The sequence below is a fragment of the Triticum aestivum genome, chromosome 5B (assembly GCF_018294505.1).
Source record: "Triticum aestivum cultivar Chinese Spring chromosome 5B, IWGSC CS RefSeq v2.1, whole genome shotgun sequence".
Taxonomy (NCBI): domain Eukaryota; kingdom Viridiplantae; phylum Streptophyta; class Magnoliopsida; order Poales; family Poaceae; genus Triticum; species Triticum aestivum.
In genome coordinates, this window is record NC_057807.1 from 636,481,919 (window position 1) to 636,495,692 (window position 13,774).

Genomic DNA, 13,774 nt, shown 5'->3' on the forward strand with positions numbered 1-13,774 from the left:
CCCATTCCGGATTAACCATGATTGGAGTCATGGCCGCATGCATTATGCGTGGGGTGCAGCCGCTCCAATATAGGGGCCACACCATGTGGGACTTCAACGGAGACGACGACGCCACCTGTCACGGCCGCAAGGGACCTGGCTCGGCCGATGATCTGGTGAAGATCCTGTCCGGCTTGTACAAGGGGGAGAAGGAGGACTTCCTCCGCACGAATCCTCTGAACGGATTTTCCATGAACAACCCTCGGAGCTGGGTAAGCGGTCGCATGCATATCTGAATCGTGCCTTTAAAGGCAATTGTCGTATTGTATGTTTTTGACACAGGAACTGCGTCGGGATGTGGAGGGCATAAAAAGCCCAGCCCCGCAACCCGAAGACCCAGAAAGGTCCCTTGATCCGGCCTCGAAGAGGATCCGGACTTAGCGGTGGAACTCATCGACGGGGTGTACCACCAGCTCAGCATAGATAATGCTTTAGTCGCCATTATGGCTGACTACCCCGATTTGTGTCCGGCTTCCCCGGTGAGTACGACCGAAGTCCTGGCGCCGTTACTTCTTTAATGCTTAGTTCTAACCACTGTGCACCAATGGTGTTTGACAGGAAGCGCCTTTACGGCAGGAAGTCGAGCCCGCGCCGACCGGCCAACAAGGGTCAGTCCGGCCCAGCAGGCGGAAGAGGAGTGCGACGCGAACTGAAACGTCGCCGCAACGGTATGGAGCACCGCTATTTTTTGAAGGGAAGGATTCCCAGGAGGTATATTAATGCTCATAACTTTTCCAGAAAGAGCGCTCGCCGGACAGTGTCCGGAGAGGTTGCCAATCAAGCCTCCGCCAGCCATGCTCCAACGCATGGCCCAGAAGGGGAGGTGAATACAAGGCATGAGTCGGACGCTCCTCCGACAGAGGATGCCGACCGGCTGTCCGCCACCCGGTCTGAGGTGGAGAGCGCCATGAATCACAGGCGTCGCCGGACAGTTCTTCATGACGCGTGTTTCTCCCCGGAGGCGTTAAATGCCTTTGATGTGGGAAACGCGCACCTCCGTGCCGCTCAAGATGGGTTAACCAGAGCCACGGAGCAGTATGTGAAAGACATACGTGTAAGTAATTTTAATAGTTATATATGCCAGTAGCCCCCGAGACTTAAAATGGTTAAAATAACTGATTTAAGGATCAATTTTTATGCATGATCTTACAAAGAAGAATACCCATCTGTCCCAGGAGCTCCAAGAGTGCAAGGCCCAACTAGAGGCCGCACTGGCCGCCACAGGGGGAGCCACAGAGACTCCCACTGGTAAGACGTACTTTGAAAAGATAATTAATTAACAAAGTGCGGCATGAAGCTGACAATAATATTGCAGAGGGCGTCGGACTAGATCCGGACAAGCAACAGCTACTGCGTCAGCTAAAGGCTGGCGAGAGGGTGCTTATGAAGGTGCAGCAGGAGAGAAACAAGCTCCAAGATGCCCACACCCAGCTAGGAGAAGAGCTGAAAGGTGTTTGGGCCCAGCTGTCTGGCTCCTTGAAGGAGAATCAGCGACTTCATCGCGGCGTTTATAGTAAGTGCTTGAGCAAATTCCTTTGAAAAGAAGAATTCGGCGAGGAAGTCGTTTGACAGAAATATGTCTTTAGGTGTGCTCACAGGTCGCCCTGCGGAGGAAATGCCTGGGTCAACAGGTGACCAACTTCCTGAGCTGGTGCAATTGTTCGAACGTGTTCGGCAGGCGATGAGTGGCGTCGTTCAGGCTTAATGGCCATCCGTCTCCCTACCCGAGGGCCTTGGTGAGCTTGCTGAGAAGCTCCAGGGAGCACGGCGACGCCTCCATTTGTGGAAGATATCGGCCTGCTGTCAGGGCGCCAGGGAGGCCTGGGCCATGGTGAAGACGCGCTACCCGAAGGCTGACCCAAACCACATGGCCGAGGTCGGACCTGCGGGGCATGATGGGAAGGAGATCCCTGTGAGCTTGATGTATGGCCAAGTAGAACTAGCCGTGAAATAATCCCAACAGGACTGTAAATTAGACAGCCTGTTAGATGGGATTGAGGAGGAGTACAATCAGTTGGTTTGACGATGTAATTTGAAATGACATGTAAGATGCCTTCTAGCCGGATTGTAGATCGTTTGTCTTTGCGGACCGTTTCGCTTCAACCTCGGGACCCAACAGTCCGGAGTGTGTCCGAATACCCCTACGGTTATAAAAGAACCGGGGCATGCATGGAGACAAGGCGTCGGGGTCATAATTGCGTTATCAGACAAGTGCCCAACTAGTTATGTTATATTACATGGTTAGTAAGAAACATCTTCCAGGGAGAATAGTTCCGTTAAGGGTTCCTTTCCCTGGGAGGCATGCCCTAAGGTGCAATGCTGGACTGTGAAAATAGCAGAAAAAGCATCTGGGGGCTTATAAATAAGTAAGTAATAAATCATCTTTCAAGTCACCGACCGAATATTCTCTTAAGAACGCTAGCTTTCGGCTTCACCCAGTCTGAGGTACACATCCGGCTGACCCGGTAGTAACAATCACAGAGGTGCTCCCTTTACCTCCTAGCCGAACAATCGGGAACGTAGGGGTAAGCACAGGAGCCAGGCAACCCAGCTTGGCCAAAACTTAAGTCATATCGATGCATATAATGGTGAATAAAAGGTACATGCGGAAGTATGACACATGTATTGGGCGTGAAGCCCATATTAATAAGCTTCTAGTAAAGAAGCCCCCAGGTATAATGAGTGCTAGGAGCACATCAAGTGTGTGCGAACAAAGCGCAAATCAGCCTATAAAAGGTATTGAAAAAAAAGGTGGGAAGAAGGAGAGGGACAAGAGACAGTAAAAATATAAAAAGGTGGATGGGGGAGTGAGACGAACTTTGAGTCCGGTGTTTAGGTGTAGAGTCTTCGGAGACGGGCTGCGTTCCATGGGTTCGGCTCGAGTCGGTTGTCAGATGCTTTACATAGACGGTATGCTCTGCCGGTCAGGACTTGGTCGATGATGAAGGGACCTTCCCACTTGGGCTTAAGTTTGTCCTTTTTCTTGTCCGGCAGGCGTAGAACGAGTTCGCCGACATTGTAAGTTTTGGCCCGTACTTCTCTGCTTTGATACCTTCGAGCCTGCTGCTGATAGAATGCGGAACGAGCCTTTGCCACGTCCCGCTCCTCCTCTAAGGCGTCCAAACTGTCCTGCCGATCCATCTCGGCTTCTCTTTCTTCGTACATGCGCACACGAGGTGAGTCATGAATTATATCGCAAGGCAGAACTGCCTCTGCGCCATACACCATGAAAAATGGTGTGTATCCAATAGTTCGGTTTGGCATGGTCCGCAACCCCCAGAGTACGGAGTCGAGCTCCTCTACCCAGTGCGTGTTAGATTCCTTGAGGGACCGCACTAGTTTGGGTTTGATGCCGCTCATGATGAGACCATTTGCTCGCTCGACTTGACCGTTAGTTTGGGGGTGATAGACTGATGCGTAATTGAGCTTGATGCCCATGTTTTTGCACCAGAGTTTAACCTCGTCGACAGTGAAGTTCATGCCGTTATCAGTGATGATGCTGTGGGGGACGCCAAAACGGTGTACTACCCCGGATAGGAAGTCTATCACCGGTCCGGATTCTGCCGTTTTAACCGGCTTGGCCTCAATCCATTTGGTGAATTTGTCCACCATGACCAATAAGTATTTGTGCTTGTGGGTTCCCCCTTTAAGGGGTCCAACCATGTCAAGCCCCTAGACCGCGAACGGCCAGGTAATGGGTATAGTTTTGAGGGTGGTGGGTGGCATGTGGCTCTGATTAGCAAAGAGCTGGCAACCGACGCATCGTTGGACTAAGTCCTGAGCATCTGCCCGGGCTATCGGCCAATAAAATCCTGTACGGAAGGCCTTGCCTACGAGTGCCCGGGCTGCAGCGTGGTGCCCGCCTAGTCCGGCGTGAATTTCAGCCAGGAGATTCCGCCCCTCCTCTTCAGAGATACACCTTTGAAGGACTCCGGTTGTGCTTTTCTTATAAAGTTCTCCCTCATGGACCTTGTAGGCTTTAGATCGCCGAACTATGCAGCGGGCCTCATTTTGGTCTTCAGGAAGTTCCTGCCGAATTAAGTAGGCTAGGAATGGTTCTGTCCACGGGGCAATTACTGCCATTATTTCGTGAGCTAAAGGTGTTATTTCGTTGGCTGAGCCGCCGATTGTGTTAGAATGGTCTGAGTTAGGTGATGCAGCTGGCTCCGGATTGTTATTTCCGCACTCCTCTTCCCATAACACGGATGGCTTGAAGAGCCGTTCCAGGAAGATGTTTGGAGGGACGGCATCCCTTTTCGCGCCGATGCGTGCTAACACGTCTGCTGCCTGGTTATTATCCCGGGCTACATGGTGGAATTCGAGTCCTTCGAACCGAGCTGACATTTTTAGGACTGCGTTGCGGTAAGCTGCCATTTTTGGATCTTTGGCATCAAAGTCTCCATTTACTTGGGATATTGTGAGGTTTGAATCCCCGCGCACCTCTAGGCGTTGAATGCCCATGGAGATTACCATCCGGAGGCCATGTAGAAGGGCCTCGTATTCGGCTGCATTATTGGAGTCCATGTACATTATTTGAAGTGCGTATTGGATTGTGTCTCCAGTTGGGGACGTCAGGACGACACCAGCCCCCAAGCCAGCCAACATTTTGGATCCGTCGAAATGCATGATCCAATTGGAGTATGCGCCGTACTCTTTAGGGAGTTCGGCTTCAGTCCATTCGGCGACGAAGTCGGCCAGAACCTGCGACTTTATAGCTCGACGTGGTTTATAGGTTATGTCAAATGGTAAGAGCTCAATAGCCCATTTTGCAATCCTGCCCGTTGCGTCGCGATTGTTTATAATATCGTTGAGAGGTACTTCGGAGGCCACCGTTATGGAACACTCTTGAAAGTAGTGTCGCAGCTTCCGGGATGCCATGAACACCGCATATGCTATCTTTTGATAATGTGGGTACCGGGACTTGCATGGAGTTAGAACAGTGGATACGTAATACACTGGTTTTTGAAGAGGGAATCTGTGCCCTTCTGTCTCTCGCTCGATGACGAGTACCGCGCTGACAACTTGATGTGTTGTTGCGATATATAATAACATAGGTTCACCCAGGTTGGGCGCGGCCAGGACCGGATTTGTTGCCAGTCTGGCTTTTATTTCTTTGAGTCCGGCTGTGGCAGCATCCGTCCATTCGAAATGTTCGGTGCGCCAGAGGAGGCGGTAGAGGGGCAGAGCCTTTTCTCCCAAACGGGAGATGAAGCGACTTAAGGCCGCTACGCATCCGGTTAGTTTTTGTATTTGCTTGAGGTCTTTTGGAATATCCAATTGTGACAGAGCTCGGATTTTGGCCGGGTTTGCTTCAATTCCTCTACCGGATACAATGAAGCCCAAGAGCTTTCCGGCTGGTATGCCGAAGACGCATTTTTCCGGATTGAGCTTAATGTCATATGCTCGGAGGTTGTCGAATGTCACCCTCAAGTCTTCTACTAGAGTTTCGACATGTTTGGTCTTGACGACCACATCGTCTATGTATGCCTCTACTGTTTTGCCTATCTGGGTAGCCAGACATGTTTGAATCATGCGCTGATATGTTGCGCCGGCGTTTTTGAGTCCGAAGGGCATTGTGTTGAAGCAGAATGGCCCATATGGAGTAATGAATGCCATTGCGGCCTGGTCTTTATCCGCCATCTTGATTTGATGGTATCCGGAGTATGCGTCGAGGAAGCACAATGATTCGTGCCCTGCGGTAGCATCGATGATTTGGTCGATGCAAGGGAGGGGGAAAGGGTCCATTGGACAGGCCTTATTAAGGTCTTTAAAATCGACGCAGAGGCGCCAGGATTTGTCCTTTTTTGGTACCATTACTAGATTGGCTAGCCAATCCGGATGTTTTATATCTCTGATGAATCCGGCTTCTAAGAGTTTGGCTAGCTCCTCTCCCATTGCATGTCTTTTGGTTTCGGAAAATCGCCGAAGAGCTTGTTTGACCGGCTTGAATCGTTTTAGGATGTTTAGGCTGTGCTCTGCCAGCCTACGTGGGATTCCTGGCATGTCTGAAGGGTGCCAGGCAAAAATGTCCCAATTTTCCCAAAGGAATTCTCGTAGTGCGGCTTCGACATCAGGACTTAATTGTGCCCCAATGGAGGCCGTCTTTGTGGGGTCCGTTGGATGGACCTGAAATTTGACTATTTCGTCTACTGGTTTAAAAGAGGTGGACTTGGACCTCTTATTGAGTATCACATCGTCCCTATCCACCGTGGAGCGCAGCGTAGTTAGTTCCTCTGCCGCTAGGGCTTCGGACAATGCCTCTAGGGCCAGTGCGGCTGTTTTATTTTCAGCGCGGAGTGCTGTATCTGGATCACTGGCAAGAGTGATTATCCCATTGGGTCCGGGCATTTTGAGCTTCATGTACCCGTAGTGGGGTATAGCTTGGAAGATTGTGAATGCCTCTCGCCCTAACAAAGCGTGATATCCGCTGCCGAATGGGGCCACTTGGAACGTGACCTCCTCGGACCTGTAATTGTCCGGTGAGCCGAACACTACAACTAGTGTGATTTTTCCTGTGCAGCGTACTTCTCGACTAGGGATTATCCCTCTGAAGGTTGTGCTGCTTCGCTCGATGCGGCTCCAGTCAATATCCATTTTTTTAAGGGTTTCCTCATAGATGAGGTTTAATCCGCTGCCGCCATCCATGAGTACCTTGGTAAGGCGAATGCGGCTGGTGCTCTAGCTGTTCGGAATTTAGGTTCGTCACTGGCGTTGAAGGTGATAGTCGTGTCACTCCATGGATTTGCTGTTGCTACTTGGTAGACTTCGGCGAGGCCGCAGATTGTTCGTTTTCGCATGTTATTTGATGCGAAAGTCTCGAAGACTGTTAATACCGTACCGGTACTGCTGGGCTGTTTGCCCGGGGCTAAAAAGCCTTCGCCACTTTTGGCCACCTGCCGTAGTATCCAACATGCTTGAAGGCTGTGTGTTGGAGTGGCGCCCTTCGTACTGTGGATTTTGCAGGGTCCGTTGAGCCAGCCCTCCCGTACGATTCCATGCCCTTTAGGGGGTCTTTGCTTTTTGGTTTTTAACCCAGGTGCTTGAGTATGGCGCACCCTTTTACTTCGGACTAGGGTTGTGGTCAAGGCCGGACTGTCCCAAAACCTAGTTTCGGTGTTCCTGGCACTCTCTACCGCACAGTATTTTTGTACGATAGTCGCTAGGTCGATGAAGCGTGTAACTTCGCGACGAATTATGGCGTTCATGATTCCCTTGTCCATGCAATTGTTGCAGAAAATTGAAATCGCGCTTTCTTCACAGCAGTCCTTTATCCTGTTCATAACCAGGAGGAATCTGGCCCAGTAATGATGTACTGTTTCATCGGGCTCTTGCCGTATTCGAGATAGATCGCTTATGTTTGGGTGGGCGGGTGGAATCAAGTTCGGAACCCCACTCGATCTGAGGCTCAAAGGCCAAGAAGTTTCCGGATTTGGAAGCTTGACTTGCTGGATGCTTTCCAACGAATCTAGTCTGATGCCTGACTCTAAGTTCAGTATTTGATTAGCGTCCGTCCCTTCGCGGGAATACGGCTTGGAGGGATCGGGAATCCAGACATAGTTGGTTTTCAATGTAGAAGAAGGGTTGCTGCATTGTTCCTCTACCACGACAACGTGGTGGGTGGCCTGAGGAGAGTTAATCTCTCTCAGATCGGGTTTAAGCCCAATCTAATCGTAGTCTGTAGCGACTTCCAGGGCGGCGATGCGGTCCAAGAGCTCATTTACAGAGGAGAGCTCAATCGGATCTAACTGCTCAGCGAATTCCAGGCTGACGTGAAGATCGCTTTTGATGACCTGAGAGGTCATCGTCGGAGCGATGGCCGAACAGGCGGTCATAAGAAAACCACCTAGCCGGATAGTTTGGCCGGCAGCCAAAGCTCTCTTGATGACGGTGCCGTCTTTAAAGACGGGAGAAGGCATCCTTCCTGATCGCGACGGCACAGAGGAACTCTCAATGAAAGCACCAACGTCGGTGTCAAAACCGGTGGATCTCGGGTTGGGGGTCCCGAACTGTGCGTCTAGGCGGATGGTAACAGGAGACGAGGGACGCGATGTTTTTACCCAGGTTCAGGCCCTCTTGATGGAGGTAAAACCCTACGTCATGCTTGATTAATATTGATGATGTGGGTTACAAGAGTAGATCTACCACGAGATCAAGGAGGCTAAACCCTAGAAGCTAGCCTATGGTATGATTGTTGTTCGTCCTATGGACTAAAGCCATCCGGTTTATATAGACACCGGAGAGGGCTAGGGTTACACAGAGTCGGTTACAATGGTAGGAGATCTACATATCCGTATCGCCAAGCTTGCCTTCCACGCCAAGGAAAGTCCCATCCGGACACGGGACGAAGTCTTCAATCTTGTATCTTCATAGTCTTGGAGTCCGGCCGATGATGGTAGTTCGGCTATCCGGACACCCCCTAGTCCGGGACTCCCTCAATCCTCCTTTATCGGCAAGTAATTGTTTCCTTTTCTGCCTCTGTTAAAATAGGGGTATCGATTCAACTTGTTGCTATTGCGACATTTTACTTCGCTACTCGAAACACTTATGTTTTAAGAGTGTTTTGTGCAGTTCAACTTGAATGTCACACTGGTGACTTTGCTTAATTTTGGTGGAACTGCACAAAAGGAGATCGAGATTTGTTTCTAGTGTTCCTCTCGAGTTGTTTCAAATCTTGGTCTCTACCACATGATATCTATTCAACTTGTTGCTATTGCGACATTTTGCTTCGCTACGTGAAACACTTTGCTTGATTTCAGTGCAACTGCACAAAATGAGATTGGATTTCCTATTCATGTTAGCAGATTTGTATTTTATCTTGGTGTTCTCATTTCCCCGCGTTGAGTCAATGTGTCCACAAAAGGAGCCAATGTGTCCAAGGAAAACTGCTGCATTACTGGGTCCAGTTGGTCGTTCCACTTTGCAGAAAGAAGCAGTCACTGGATGCGGTACATTACAGAAGGAATAACCGAGAAGCTTTACAGAGTATTATTAGACACCGGTGACATGACTAGTCTGTAGAGACCATTGGCAATTTAACAACACGTGGAGTGCCCTGGGCAAAAAGTGCCCAAACAAGTACAAGAAGCTAAGACAGGACACGATCATAGGCATTACATATTTTGAATGGGAAAAGCTTGTCAAAGTTTAATCATTGATGTTAGCAAGAAGACGTTAGTTTAATATATTGGAATTGGAAAACCTTGTCAAAATTTGCTCATTGATGTTAACAAGAAGACGTTAGTTTAATATATTGGAATTGGAAAACCTTGTCAAAATTTGCTCATTGATGTTAGCCAGAAGACATGCATTTGATATTTTTGAGTGGGACGCCCTTGCTGTGACCAGCGTCGAGTGTTTTTTCCTATTCCTGTGTTCAGTTTAGAAGTAAATAGTTACTCTGCTGAGATATTCCTGTGTTAAGAGTTTGTTCTGAATATTGTCTATGTAATGCCAGGCCTTGTGTTTGATTGCAAAGTTGAGCTTGGAATGTTGTGGCATGCGGCATCACGAGCTGTTCACCGTGCCTCCTGAGAATAATGCTTCGTATTGTTTTGCATGTCGATCTAATGCCAGTGATTTGCTTGTTAAGAAGATCATCCTCTTCTGTTGTTTCCGCGCGTAAGAAGTTCATCGTCTGATGTTTCATTCATAGCCTATACAACATGTCGGGTAGGTTAGACGTGAAACCATATGATCTTCCGACCAACTCATGATATTAGGGTATGATTGGATCGTCGTTTTCCAACCAAAACCGCTTGTAAAACTGACGCTTGTAAATTAAAGCAGATGGTCTCGGGCAAAAGCGCTTGGTTGGTCGATTTGGACTAGTAAAATATCGGAAGTACTTCACACACGATAAAAACGCTGAACGACACTCAGACGATTGCTAATCCAGCCGTTAGCTGTTGTTTCAGCCTTGCCCATGGATGGCATGATACGCACGTCATGCATGTATCGTCTGGTAATGTCGTCCATATAGCAATGCTCGTAAATATACACTGGTCTCTCAAATTACACGCGTAACCCGCCGGTTTTACTTACAGACCTCGGGCCTTCCGATGACGAGTAAATTACACTTGTATGTTAATACAGGTTTGAAATAAACCAGCGCTCCCAAGCGCGGCCTTACCGTTTCATGTCGTCTCAGTTTCTCGAAGGTGCTCATAGGTGTTCGATGATCCTGGCTTCCTGAATGAGCAGCGGGCACTATATCAGACCTCCGTAGGGCCCGCGAGGCCCTCTACGTTGTCCTTCGAGTTGTTGCGCTCGCCGTGGCGCCGAGCATTGTTAACATGGTCAACGAACATGAGGATTCAGGAGATGACTTTATTTTGACTGGATGACACTAGGGACCCACTAGGGCCATAGCCATATGTACGCAAGTGCCTCCTTATTATGTACAACTATATTTTTTTTGGCTTTCTCCTGGTTTCCTGACATCACGGTCCCACACCATTGTCAACCTATGTAGTCAATATAAACGAGAGAATTGCACAAGGTGCGGCCGACAACTGGGACCAAGCAGCTCGAGCAGTATTTGTGTTTTTGAGGCGTGAGCACTGCAGAGTTTTTCTTGGCGATGATTTCGTTGTTGTTCAGAGGAGAGCAGGGTATTAACTGGGCGGGTTGTGGCCCGTCTAGCCTAGGCCAGATATCCAGCCCAGATACTACTTTTTTCAAGATGAAAATGGCTAGCCCAGTTATACGTCTTTTTGAGGAATACCCAGGCAAGGTCAACTTGTTATTCTCCGCCCCGCTATGCTGCAAATCTTTCCTAGGAGGGATGCATTAGGCTTAACAGGAAAATGGGCTTTAAAAATAATAAATGGGATGTAATTATAAAAACTAGGCAGTAACTATAAAAAAATGCACCAAACACGAAATTAGTTTATAAAATATTATTTATGGATTTTGAAAATCTTAAATTTTCATTGTTGCGCGTGGAATGTTTCATTGGATTTTTACATAATACAAATTTATATTTAATCTGAATAGAAATTTCGGGATAAAAATATTTCGGATCCCATCAAAATGTGGGAAATTTTATTGAATTCTGTCTTCAACGGTTGGTTGAAATTATTAATCGTTGTCCTAGCTAGAAAATGGGTTGTACTTTTAACAAACTGTAAATGGGCTGTTGTAAATTCCATTAGAATTCAAAAATGGGTTGTACATTCTTACAAAAGGCAAATGGGCTATAAGTTCTCTGCCACACACTTCTGGGCCTACTAAGTGACGTGTCCCCTAAAAAAATAAGTTGACGCGTATGCAAGGCTTTGTCAACTTATTATAGTCAACACACGGTTCTAGCAGCAGTGGTCATTGGATGTCTATCCAACGGATGTCGTGCTTCTTCTTCAATCTCAGATATTCTTAGCTTCGGCCGCCCAAAAAATGATTCCTCCCCCTGACATCTGGGGCGCACCATTTCGGAGGCTGACCTGTGGGCCTACTAAGTTGGAGCGTACCAAGGGCTTTGTCAACTTAGTCAATATAAACGATTCTAGCTTAAGTGACCATACGATGTCCATCCAACGACCGTAGTGCTTCTTCAACCTCTGGTCTTCTTGGTCCAGCCGCTGAAAGCAGCGCCGGTCGTGCCGCCTGCTCCTGCCTCCCGTGGCCGGCTGTGCTGCCGCGGAGGCCTCACCGCCCCCATACTACTCCCACCGCTGGCCAGGCCATCCCTCCACTCACCCACACCCCCTGTTATTCTGCGGCGATGGCAGCCTCATACCGTAGCCGAACCAGTGAACCCTCATACTCCTCTCCGCGCGGGCTTCCACTTTTGCATCTTCCCCGGCTCCGCGTCGTCCCCTTCCTAGCCGTCACCGTCGTCCACCGCCCTGGTGCTCTCGGCGCGGCGTGGTCAACGTGGTCAACGACCGACTTCCATCGGAAGAGTACTGTATGTGGAGAGGCTGACAGCTGGGTCCATGGCAGCCGCAAGGAAGTGCCTCCTTATTACGCGCAAAATAATTATCCCTCCACCTAACAGCAGGGACCCGCCGGACGGGCCACCTTATTTTGCGAAAAAAACGTTTCCTCCCTAACTGCTAGTACCCACCGGACGGGCCACATTATTTCGCGAAAAAACCATTCCCCCCACTGTCAGCTCGGACCCACCGGAAGTGCCTCTTTATTACGCACAAAAAAATGAATACACCCCCTCCTAGCTGGGACTCACCTTGGTGGGAAGCTGACTTGTGGGCCTACTAAGTTGACAGGGACGAAGGGCTTTGTCAACTTACTCAATATGAACGATTCTAGCTCTAGTGACCGTACAATGTCCATCCAATGGCCGTAGTGCTTCTTCAACCTCTGGTCTTCTTGCTCTAGCCGCCCAAAGCAGCGCCGGTCATGCCGCCTGCTCCTGCCTCCTGTGGCCGGCTGTGCTGCCGCGGAGGCCTCACCGCCTCCACACTACTCCCACCGCTGGCCAGGCCATCCCTCCACTCCACTCACCCACACCCCATGTCATTCTGCAGCGACGGCAGCGCAGCCGAACCAGTGAACCCTCATACTCCTCTCCGCGTGGGCATCCACTGCCGCGTCTTCCCCGGCTCCATGCCATCCCCTTCCTAGGCCTCGCCGTCGTCCACCGCCATGGTACTCTCGGCGCGGCGTGGTCAATGTGGTCAACGACTGAATTCCATCGGAAGAATACTGTACGTGAAGAGGCTGATAGCTGGGTCCACGGCAGCCGCAAGGAAGTGCCTCCTTATTATGCGGAAAATAATTATTCCTCCACCTCACAGCAGGGACCCACCGGACGGGCCACCAGTATTTCGCGAAAAAAATGTTTGCCCCTGACTGCTGGGACCCACCCGACGGGCCACCGTATTTCGCGAAAAAACGTTCCCCCTGCTGTCAGCTCGGACCCATCGGAAGTGCCTCCTTATTACGCACAAAAAAATGATTACCCCTTGCTAGCTGGGACCCACCTTGGTGGGAGGCTGACTTGTGGTCCTACAAAGTTGACGGGGACGAAGGGCTTTGTCAACTTAGTCAATATAAACGATTCTAGCTCCAGTGATCATACGATGTCCATCCAACGGCCGTAGTGTTTCTTCAACCTCTGGTCTTCTTGCTCCAGCCGCCCAAAGCAGCGCCGGTCGTGCCGCATGCTCCTGCTTCCCGTGGCCGGATGTGCTGCCGCGGAGGCCTCACCGCCCCCTACTATTCCCTTCGCTGGCCAGGCCCTGCGGCGACGGCAGCCTCACACCGCAGTCGAACCAGTGAACCCTCGTAGTCCTCTCCGCACGGGCTTCCACTGCCGCGTCTTCCCCGGCTCTCCGTCGTCCCCTTCCTAGGCCTCGCCGTCATCTACCGCCCTGGTGCTCTCGACGCGGCATGGTCAACGTGGTCAAGGAACGACCTCCATCGGACGTGGACTGTATGTGGAGAGGCTGACAGCTGGGTCCACGGCCGCAGCAAGGAAGTGCCTCCTTACTACGCGGAAAATAATTATTCCTCCACCTGACAGCGGGGACCCACCGGACGGGCCACAGTATTTCGCGAAAAAAATGTTTCCCCTTGACTGTTGGGACCCACCAGCTGCACCTTCGCACGCAAGGAAGTGCATCCGGGCAAAAACGATTCGCCCCCCTGACTGCAGGGACCCACCAGCTACATCTTCGCACGCAAGGAAGTGCGTCCGGCAAAAAAAACGATTCGCCCCCCTGACTGCTGGGACCCACCAGCTACATCTTCGCACGCAAGGAAGTGCACCCGG